This window comes from Myotis myotis, unplaced genomic scaffold (assembly GCF_014108235.1).
Source record: "Myotis myotis isolate mMyoMyo1 unplaced genomic scaffold, mMyoMyo1.p scaffold_m19_p_8, whole genome shotgun sequence".
Taxonomy (NCBI): Eukaryota; Metazoa; Chordata; class Mammalia; order Chiroptera; family Vespertilionidae; genus Myotis; species Myotis myotis.
The window spans coordinates 39,716,669-39,727,620 of NW_023416390.1; positions in this window are offsets into that span (position 1 = coordinate 39,716,669).

Sequence of the window (10,952 nt, forward strand, 5' to 3'; positions counted from 1 at the left end):
GGAAAACAGGCAAAACTAATATAGTCAGAATAGTGGTTAAGATTGGGAAGTAGAAAGGGATGATGCTAGGAGAAGGGGTAAATGGAATTACTTAAGTGCTGGCATAGTTCTATTTGCAGACATAGGTGTTAGTTACACATGGTTCTTCCTTTTGTGCTAATGTGCTGAATTGTAAATCCTTAGGTCTGTACACTTTCTGTTCAGTAGCAAAAACAAGTTAAAAGAAAAAAAGATACAACTATTTAAAATCTCTTATAAAAAGTTGACCTTCTTTCCAACTCAAATACAGCTGTAATCATTGCCTCTTTACTATAAACAAATTCATGATGGGGGAGGTAGCATCATGGCCACAAATTTCTCTAATTGCTCCCTGCATGCCCCTTATCATTAAGAGGTATGCTCTATGACTCCACCATTGGGACCAATAGAGAAACCCATCACTGAATCTGAGTTTTTATTTGAACGTTAGTTAGAATTTCAGCCCTTTTACAATAGGAATATATTTTTACATCTCTGCAAGAGGTTTGAATTGGGGTGTATCGCTTGCTTTGGCCAATGGATCATTAACAAACATGATGCACAGGGATGCTGGAATAGGTCTCATTCAAGGGGCTTGGCCTTTCCTGATGCTGAAGTTCATGAGCCCAGGCTAGCTTGCTGGTTAAGAGGCCAGGGCCATTCCCCTGGTCCACACAGAGCTAACTGCCACATATAAGTGAGCCCCTACCCTCAGCCCATCAGCCTGCTAAGCACCAGACATGAGTGAGCCCTGGCCTGTCTGGTATAAGCCAGAAGAACTACCACGCCAACCCTCAGAACTTTAAGAATCAATGAATGTTTGCTCTCTCAAGCCACTTGGTTTTGGAGTAGCCTGCTTTACAACAGAAGCTAATTGATATGCATAATGATCCCTGAACTCTGCCAAGCAACATAACCCCATATTCTATTACACAATTAATAAATGCTTTGAATTAATGATGGAGATTTCTTCTTGTTCTTTTAGTCTCTTATCCTAAATAGTCAGTTTTACAACATAAATCCCAATATTTCACTTCACACATGTTAAAATATTATAAATGTCTGTTGCCTTGTTTTATTAATGTGCTTTGTTTTGTTTTGTTTTGTTTTGTTTTACTATACCAACCTCTGAAAGCTCCTAGAATGACCTTCAAATATATTAAGGTTTTCCCCACAAACTGTCTTCTGTTTAGAAAATAATAGTCAAAACTATTCTAAAGCACCTGCATCAATTTTTTACTTAAGGGAAATATTTTCTGTCAGAGAAATGTTGAACAAATTTACTAGGAGGATTGTGATTATTCTTTCCTTTAATCCTTTAAAGAAAGACCTCTCCTTTTGGGGCATATCTATTTTTTGGGGGGCGAGGGGGGCATGTCTTAAGAATATCTCTTGATCCCAGCAACCCTATGACTTCAAATGAAACATAAAGAAGAAAGTCCAGGAAAAGAAAGTTGCATACATTTATTGCAATGTAGTAAAACTGTCAATTTTTTTTTTTTTACCCTCACTCGAAGATATGTTTATTAATTTTTATAGAGAGAGAGGGGAAGGAGGAGAGAGAGAGAAACATTGGTCGGTTACCTCCTGTAGTTACCCCAACTGGGGATCAAACCTGAAACCCGAGGTATTTACCCTGACCAGGAATTGAACCCATAACCTTATGGTGTATGAGATCAAGCTCCAACTAACAGCTGCCTGGGCAGGGCAGACTGTCAATAATTTTAATAATGTCCTTAACTTTAAAAAACTGTTGGCTTCTAATATGAGTTTTTAGGAATCCTACATAATCAGATCTGTTGACTCTACCATTTTAGGTCATATCCCTAGCTCTTGGTCCCTGTCCCTCTGTGGTGTATTATTGATCAGAGGTGCAGGATTAGGGAGATGGGTGAATGTGACTTCAAGGAGAAAACCTACCCTGGTATATGCTCTACTGTTAGAGGTTCAATAGCAACATTTATAAACAACTTTTATCAAGAGTTATTTCTCAGCCCTAGCCAGTTTGGCTCGGTGGATAGAGTGTTGGCTTGCAAACTTAAAGGTCCCAGGTTCGATTCCAGTCAAGGGCACATGCCTGGGTTTCGGGCTTAATTCCCAGTAGGGGGCATGCAGGAGGCAGCCAGTCAATGATTATTTCTCATCATTGATGTTTCTATCTTTCCCTCTCCTTCTCTGAAATCAATAAAAAATGTATTAAAAAGAGTTATTTCTCAGCATCATTAATAAATCTAATGTCCATCTATAATAATAAAAGCAGATTATGCTAATTAGACCAGACAACCTTCCGGACGAAGCCAGGGCTGTGAGGTAAGCCCAGGTCCCGGGTATCAGAGGGAAGCTGGTGCTGGCAGCCAGGGGAAGGAAGGCCTACTCTTGAATGCATTTCATGCATCGGGCCTCTAGTTTGTAAGTAAAAGACAAGATCCTAGATAATAGGATCATCTGCATTTCCTATTTTATGCAAAGATATTTATCATGTTGGAAAACATATGCTTTCCTTTTTTAAGTGTATAATTATATTTTTATTAAAAATTTAATAGTTTCATGTCAGAAATTTTCAAAGTATCAAAAAAGTTGGGAAAGTAAAAATACTCAGTCTCATGACTCCAATGCAACTACAGTTAACCCTGTGGAGCATTCCTTTTAGGCTACTAAAATGTTTTTTATCAAATACAACGTAAAAAAGTATTTATGATATTTTAAAAGCATACAGAACAACAGTAGGTACATTGTCAAGCTTAATAGATGTTACCAGTATATTTAAAGCCCTCCACGCCCACATAATCTTCTCTCCATTAAATGATTTTTCAAACTATAATTTAGGTAACTAATATTTTATAAATGTAATATTTATCATTTCCATGCTTTTATTTATGGAAATGATAAATATTAAATTTAGAACATTAGTTTACCACGTATGTTCTCCCCTAATCATTCTATCACCTCTCTTAACCTCTCTTACATATACTATTTCTTTGACTCTTTTTGCAATATCCTGGATATTCTTTTAGATATGTCTTCTGATTTTTCTGATTCTCTCTGTGTCTAATATTCTGTTTGACATATTTACTAAATTTTTTATTTCCATTAATTTCTTTTTCTAGAAGTTCCATTTGTTTCTTCAAATCTATTTTTTTCTTCTATTTTATTAGATTCTCATTCTGTTCTCATATTTACAATTTTTTATTTTTGAAAACAGATTTAACTTGTTTTCGGTTTTGTGCCTAGCTTAAATATGTAAGGCTTTGGCAGGTCTGATGTTGCTCTCCGTTGTTTCTTACTGCCTTGTTTTCTTGTGTGTTATTTTCTTTTTTAAATGTGAGCTAATATTTTTAACTTGTGTTAATTTTTGAGGCTGAGTTTTAAGTGTGTTACCACAGAAAGGATGTATATTACATCAGTCAGAAGCATGGGGATAGAATCAACTGGGACCACTTTTCAATCTTTTTTAAAATATATTTTTATTGATTTCAGAGTGGAAGGGAGAGGGAGAGAGAGAAATAGAAACATCAGTGATGAGAGAGTCATTGATCGGCTCCCTCCTGCACGCCCCCTACTGGGAATCAAGCCCGCAACCCGGGTATGTGCCCTTGATCAGAATCGAACCCAGGACCTTTCAGTCTGCAGGCCAACGCTCTATCCACTGAGCCAAACCGGCGCAGTGGTCGGCAAAATCATTAATGAACAGAGCCAAATATCAACAGTACAACGATTGAAATTTCTTTTGAGAGCCAAATATTTTAAACTTAAACTATATAGGTAGGTACATTGTTATTAACTTAATTAGGGTACTCCTAAGGCTTAGGAAGAGCCACACTCAAGGGGCCAAAGAGCCGCAAGTGGTTCGCGAGCTGCAGTTTGCCGACCACGGGTACAGCGACCACTTTTCAATTTTGATTGAAAGTTTTATGGGCCATAGTGCTAGTATAAGTTTTAGGTCCTCAAACTTCCCCGAGGGTAACCTGGTGGTTAAATTTGCAGGGGTGATAGTTTGCCATTCACACTCCATCCTATCATCAAGTTTGTTTCTTTGATGATTCCTTCTGTGGAAGGAAGTTTATTTCCACTTACCTCTTATTCTCAGCATCTCGGCTTTACGTGGTGCCTACCATTAGACTCTCCAGATTCTAGAGACCCTAAGCTTTGTGTTTAGTAATATGTTGGTAAATGCTTAAGGACTGGCCCCCCAGAAAAAAAGAATCCCTGAATTGCCAATTACTGTGTTATAAATACTCACATGGCTGATTTCAAGCTACCAACACGATGCCTTTGAACATGAGGTGGGAAGAGAAATGTAGAGCCAGCCCTGGGGCTGGCTGCAGGCAGTTCCATCACACACTGCTTGCATGTCTCCTGGCTATGAAAACTGAAGATAATTTCAGGAGGGTTTGGCATATCCCTCAAGTGAATGACAGTTGAATAACTAATTACCTCCTTGCATTTCCTCTTTGACTTTGTTTTAGGTTTATGTATATCTCTACCACCTTGCAATATGTTTTAAAAGGAGGGGTTTGATTTATTTGTTTCATTTTTATTTTGACCCAAAATTTGTTTTTAGCAAAGGAACTGTTTAGGGTACCTTGTCAGCCCTATTGCCAAAAATAAAAGTTCTTCTCTTTGTTTCTTTCTTCATTTTTTAAAAACACAATGTATTGTTTTTCTTTTGTAATTATAAGGATAATACATTTTAATGTTAGAAAATTTGAGAAATATACAAAGTACAAAGAAGAATATTAAAATAATTCATAAGCTCATAACCCAGAGCTAAATACTGATAACATTTTGGTGCATATCTTTCCCATCTTTATATTATGTGTGTGCATGTGAATATCTGTGTGTTTTTATCTAGTTTCCATCATTCTGTATCTCTCATTTTGTAATCTGGTTTTTATTTCTTTATAATATTTAATGAATATTTTTATTTTATTGAATATCTCCTACAACCCATTTTTATGGCTTCATGGTGTTCTCTTACGTGAGTGAACCATAATGCTGATCATTTGTATTATTTCTTCTAGTAAATCATCAGTATAACCAATGCTGAAATGAACTTAAAAGGTGTGCATCTGGACAGTTCCTGGGGGCAATGAATTTTTTCCCCATCCTGGAATTGAGACAATCTTCCTCTATGGTGTTAGGCCATTTTTCTCTTTTCTTATTTCTGCTTTGCTCAGCTGTATCTCATTCTGCAGCAATTCAACTTTTGCCTACTGTATCTCCAATTCTTCATGGTTAGTAATCCTTTCTATATCTAATATCTATATTTTTGCTTTGTCAGCCAAACATTAACCATTTAAGAAATGGTACCATGAGGGGATGTGTGTGTGTGTGTGTGTGTGTGTGTGTGTGTATTTAATACAGTTTTTTTTAAAAGGCCAAAGGAAAAGTCTGCTAAGTCTTTTTTTCTAGTTCTGTGTTCTCTAAAATCAATTTTGCTCCTAGATATTGATGACTCTATTAATTATTGATATAACCCCCTTATAAACTATCAAACATATTGCTTCCCATCAAATGAAGATATTGCCAGCCCGCTGTGTCCGTCTTTGGCAAAGGTGTAGAGAGACAGCACAGCAGATGCACTCAGTGAAGCCGGTGTTTGCAGCAGAAGAGTCATCAGCTTATGAGAAATTACAATGTAGGTCAGTCCTTTCTCCCTGAACACTCTTCATCTCTCCGACTGCCTGTGACTTGTGATAGAATCTCTTCTTGGATGAATCATCTATCAGGAAAGGGCAAAGCAAGAGGAAGTGAAGGAATGGCTCCAGGTTGACCCCTGGGAATGAATAAAATATTTAAGATAATACAAACTTGAAGTAGGAAAAGTCCGTGACGTTTCCTAAGAGATTTGTGGTTTAAAAAAAAAAGGAGAGAACGTTTGAGACAGTAATTTTTAATAATCCAATAAGAATGGACTATGGACTAGCTCTTATAGTCAAGCTACTTCTCAAAAAGTCAAGTTGTAGAAATAAAAGTAACTACTTCTCTAATAGAAATGGTTGCCAATCTCATATGAAATCAGAGGCTATGTACATGTCAGGCTTTATTTCTGGAAGGATTACAGATAATAATTTAGACTGAATTTAATTTCTCTCTTCCAGGTGAGTGAAATTCTAGGATGACTCTCTTCTATCCACCTGCTTCTCCCCTATTGCATATTAAATATTAAATTATCCATCAGTCATATTTCTAATGTTCAGTCCCTTGTGCTCAGATACATAGTATATAACAATGACATATATTTTCTATTTCATCAATTCTTTTTCAGCCTTTACCCATATGCAAAACTAATTTTGTTAATATCACTTGCCCTAGCTAAGTTTTGATGTAACAGTGGTAGGAGATGATAAGAACATAGTTTTGGAGTCAACTTGGATTTAAATCCAGGTCTGTCACTAGTATCTGTGTGAACTTAGTCAAATTGTTTAATATTTATTTCATTTCTTTATTTGAAAAATGGGTTCATGTGATGAAGCCTACTTCACAGGTTACCTCCAGGATTAAATGAGATAATGTATGTAAAGTACTTAGTACATTACTAGGATAAATGGGCTAATTACCTTATTAACCATAACTATCTATTTTAAATATATTTTTTATTGATTTTTTACAGAGAGGAAGGGAGAGGGAGAGTTAGAAACATCGATGAGAGAGAAACATCGATCAGCTGCCTCCTGCACACCCCCCACTGGGGATGTGCCCACAGCCAAGGTACATGCCCTTGACCAGACCCGAACCTGGGACCCTTCAGTCCACAGGCCGATGCTCTATCCACTGAGCCAAACCGGTCAGGGCCATAAACATCTATTTTAATAGTTACACTCAATTAAATACATCTAGTATTTATTAAGTACTTATGTATGAAGTCATGGTTTGGGAAACTGGAAGAGTATATGGCACATTTTAAAAAATGTATTTTAATAAAATTTATATATTTAAATTTATATATGATTTGATATTTATATATAAAATATATATTATATATATAGTGAAATGATTACTACAATTAAACTAAAGAACATACCTCCTCACATTGTTATCCTTTCTCTTTTTTTGTAATGAGAACACCTGAAACCTACTCTCTTAACAAACTCCCATTATTTAATACAGTATTATTAACTGTAAACATCATACTGTACATTAGTTTTCCAAACTTATTCATCATACATAACTGTAACTTTGTACCCTCTGAGCAGTGTTTCCCCATGGGCCCCTGGGCCCTGGTAACCATCATTCTACTTTTGCTTCTTCTATGTACTAGTATTTGACTGTTTTAAGTTGTACATATTTGCAAGATCATGCAGGTTTTTTCTTTCTGTCTGGCTTAAGTTAGTATATTGTCCTCCAGATTCATTGCAAATGACAGGATCTCTTTCTTTTTTGAGGCTGAATAATATTCTATCATATCTATCACAATTTCTTTATTCATTCATCGATGGACATTTAGGCTGTTTCCATATCGTGATTATGAGAAATAATGCTGCAATGAACAGGGAAGTGCAGAGACCTCTTGGCCGTGCTGATTTCCTTTCCTTTAGGTATATATCCCGAAGAAGGATTGCTGGATCATCTGGAAGTACTATTTTTAGTTGTTTGAGGAAACACCATACTGTTTCCTTAATAGCTATATTCATTTACATTCCCACCCACAGTGTACAGGGCTCTCTTTTCTCTATATCCTCACGAAAAATATCTCTTATGTTCTTTTAATATTACATATAAGCCTACCTTCATGAAGTTTATAGTGTAGTTGAAGAACAAATTTTATACACTTTAAACATGTACGTAATAATATAAAGCAATATATAATCAAAACATGATATACATTAAAAATCTTTGATTTAGAAAACGGAGTGACATTTTATGTGCTGGAAAAGTAGGAAGGTCTTTCAAAGGAGACTTAATACAGTATTCAGTTATTCTCAGAATGCAATAAGCAGAGCTCAGGCTTTGGAGTCAAATAGAGATGATTTGAACTCTGGCTCTGCCACCTCTACCTGTGTGATCTAGGACAGATTATTTAAATGCTTTATGCCTTAGTTCTTCTTGAAATGAGACATTAGAGTGATTAGTGGAGTTCTTTTTTTTTTTCTTTTTTCCAATCCTCATCTGAGGATATCTTTTCCATTCATTTTTAGAGAGAGTTGAAGGGGGGGGGGGAGAGAGAAAAAAATATCGATGTGAGAGAGACACATTGATTGGTTGCCTCCTACATGTTCCCCAACTGGGGCTGGGGATTGAACCTGAAATCCAGGTACATGCCCTTGACTGGAAATCAAACATGTGACCCTTTGGTGCATGGGCCGACACTGTAACCACTGAGCTATACCTGTTAGGGCTGAATAGTGGAGTTCTTTACCATGGTGGGAGGGTACTTTATAAATGTGGTGGTGGCAGTAGGAAATGCTGTAAATGAATAGGGCTGAGAATGAACACAACGATCAATTTTTAATGCACCCCTATTTTGTTATTTATGTACTTGATATAATCTTAAAGGAAGCAGTCAGGAGCTTAATAAATACCCTTTGAAGATTGTGATGAGCATGCTTTATTTGCTATATTTTATTGAAGTCTTTAATTATATACCAAAGATTTTTCAGGATAAATTATTAAATTTAAGTAAGTTTCAGAGTCAAAAGACATCATGAATCATAATTCTTTATAGGGTATATAAATTTTTCAAAACCTTCTGTACCATAATGTTAATTTTAAAATCAATTTATTTTCTAATGTACTATTAATATTTTTACTCTATTTCATTCCCTGTAGATATAATTCTACTTTATATAATTTTATTTCTTTCTTTTATAAAATTATATTTATTTTTCTCATGATAGCAAATACACAGTTGAATACAAAACACAAAAGCCATCAACAGTGTAGTTATTCATATACCTACAAGATACACATGATTACATCTCTGACAGATAATCCAGAGGCAAATATGTTGAATAATAAAAACTGCTTTGGTGCTCTATTAAATTATTAAAAATCCACATGGTAAATGTTAGTGTATTATAAGACTTGAATATTCATTATATTCCTTCCACTTTCATATTTTCACTCAGTTGACAAAAATATTACCATTTTCATATCCCTGGTTATACCAAATATTGTAAAGAACTATTTTTGAAGAATCACTTCATCATCGGATCTTGGGCTGCTTTCTTTAAAGAAATCAGTTGATTCCTCCTTTCAAAGTTTGGGTATTATCAGCATTTACTTCTCAGTGAATAAAACTCCTACTTTCTAAGCTGAGAAAGAATTAATTAGTCACAAGCTCCTAAGTGGCACTTGAGTAGATAAAAGGAAATTCATCCAGGAGGCATAAACCCAGGAGTCAAGGTTAGGGCACAGCATGGATCAAAGCAAATGAAGAGAAAACAAAAAACAGAAGAGGGCTGGAGCTAAGGGGTTAGTATCCTCCAGGGTAAAGGTGACCCCTCAGTCAGTGTGCTGAGGGGAGGCATCTTGAGCAAGGTGACAACTTTTGGGGGAGCTGAGTCGACTCTAGTTAATTGGACATTGTAGGTGTTGCTTTGACAGGAAATCACAGTGGAGCTTTCCCCTTCGTCTGAGGCAGTTCTGGTATTTCTGAGGTCACCTCATCACCAATACTGACTTTTAGGCTCTGATGTTCCCTGACCTTGAATGGGATATTCACTCTCCTGGGAGGAAGTCTTGATTTAGGGGTGGGTGTAAGGAGCCAGAGGGAGTCCTTTATATCTACAGAGGCTATGGACTGCCTGTAGGTGGATTTATTCATCTCCTTATTATTCTTTGGCAATTATCTTTCTCTGAAGCAGGCCCTTTCTGGTGATGGTTTTGTCCTTAGTCTGGCACTGACAGTTGTTTCTAAAATCCTGGCTCTAAGGGACTCCTGGGTAATCCATTAGACACACAAGGAGAAACATTACTCTTGCAGGTCACTGGGACTATGTTTATTGAATTTCTGCTTCAAGGTATTAAATGCTTAGTCAACCTGAGCACACATTGAGTATCTAGCACCACATTAGATACTGGAGGCAGGCAGAAAAGATGCCTAGATGATGTTCAAGCCCCAGTCTAATTTTGATATAGGAAAATTAAATGTAAACAATAAAAAAGCCCTTGGCATGAGACATAAAAATGTGGAAATTGATATAGCACATTTTGTGTATGTACCAATCTATCATTGGTCACTTTTTATTCATTTAACAAATATTTATTGCACATATCTGATGTGCTTTGATATTGTAAACTTTCGATACAGCACAGCCTGCTCTTAGATTGCTGCCCCGATTGCCCCACAGGAGCAGGGGGAGGTGGAGAAGCCCTCAGGGGCGATTGGGGCCAGCAGCCGCCACTCACACTCACTGACCGTGCCAAGCGATTAGGGCTGGCATCCGGCACTGGCAGTGGGTGCAAGCGGGGCTGGCGCTGGCAGCAGGAGCGAGCACCAGGTGAGACCACAGTGCGTGGGAGCAAAGAATTTTCAGTAACCACCAGAGGCTCCCCCCAATGACAGCGACGAGCACCTTGCCTTGGTCTAGCACCCCGGCTCACCTGCTCCACCATCCCGCTACGGCCAATGCCAGCCATGTTCAGCACGTGGCCCCTAGTGGTCAGCACAAGTTATTGCGACCGGTTGTTCAGTTGTTCGGCCATTCAGTCTATTTGCATATTAGCCTTTTATTATATAGGATAGTTGTAACAAATACACAAGTGGTTATAAGGAGCACTCTTATGTGATGTTTGTGTTGTGCCTTAAAAGATGAGGAAGCTGTGATGGGAGAACATATACAAATAGATCTCAGACAGATGAAAAACACACACTGGAATACAAAGCATAGCCTTTCTGTGTTGGTTATCTAATGCTGCATAACAAGCTTTCTCCAAAATTACTTACTCAAAACTATAATATCATTCATTAGTTATCTTTCATGGACTCTATG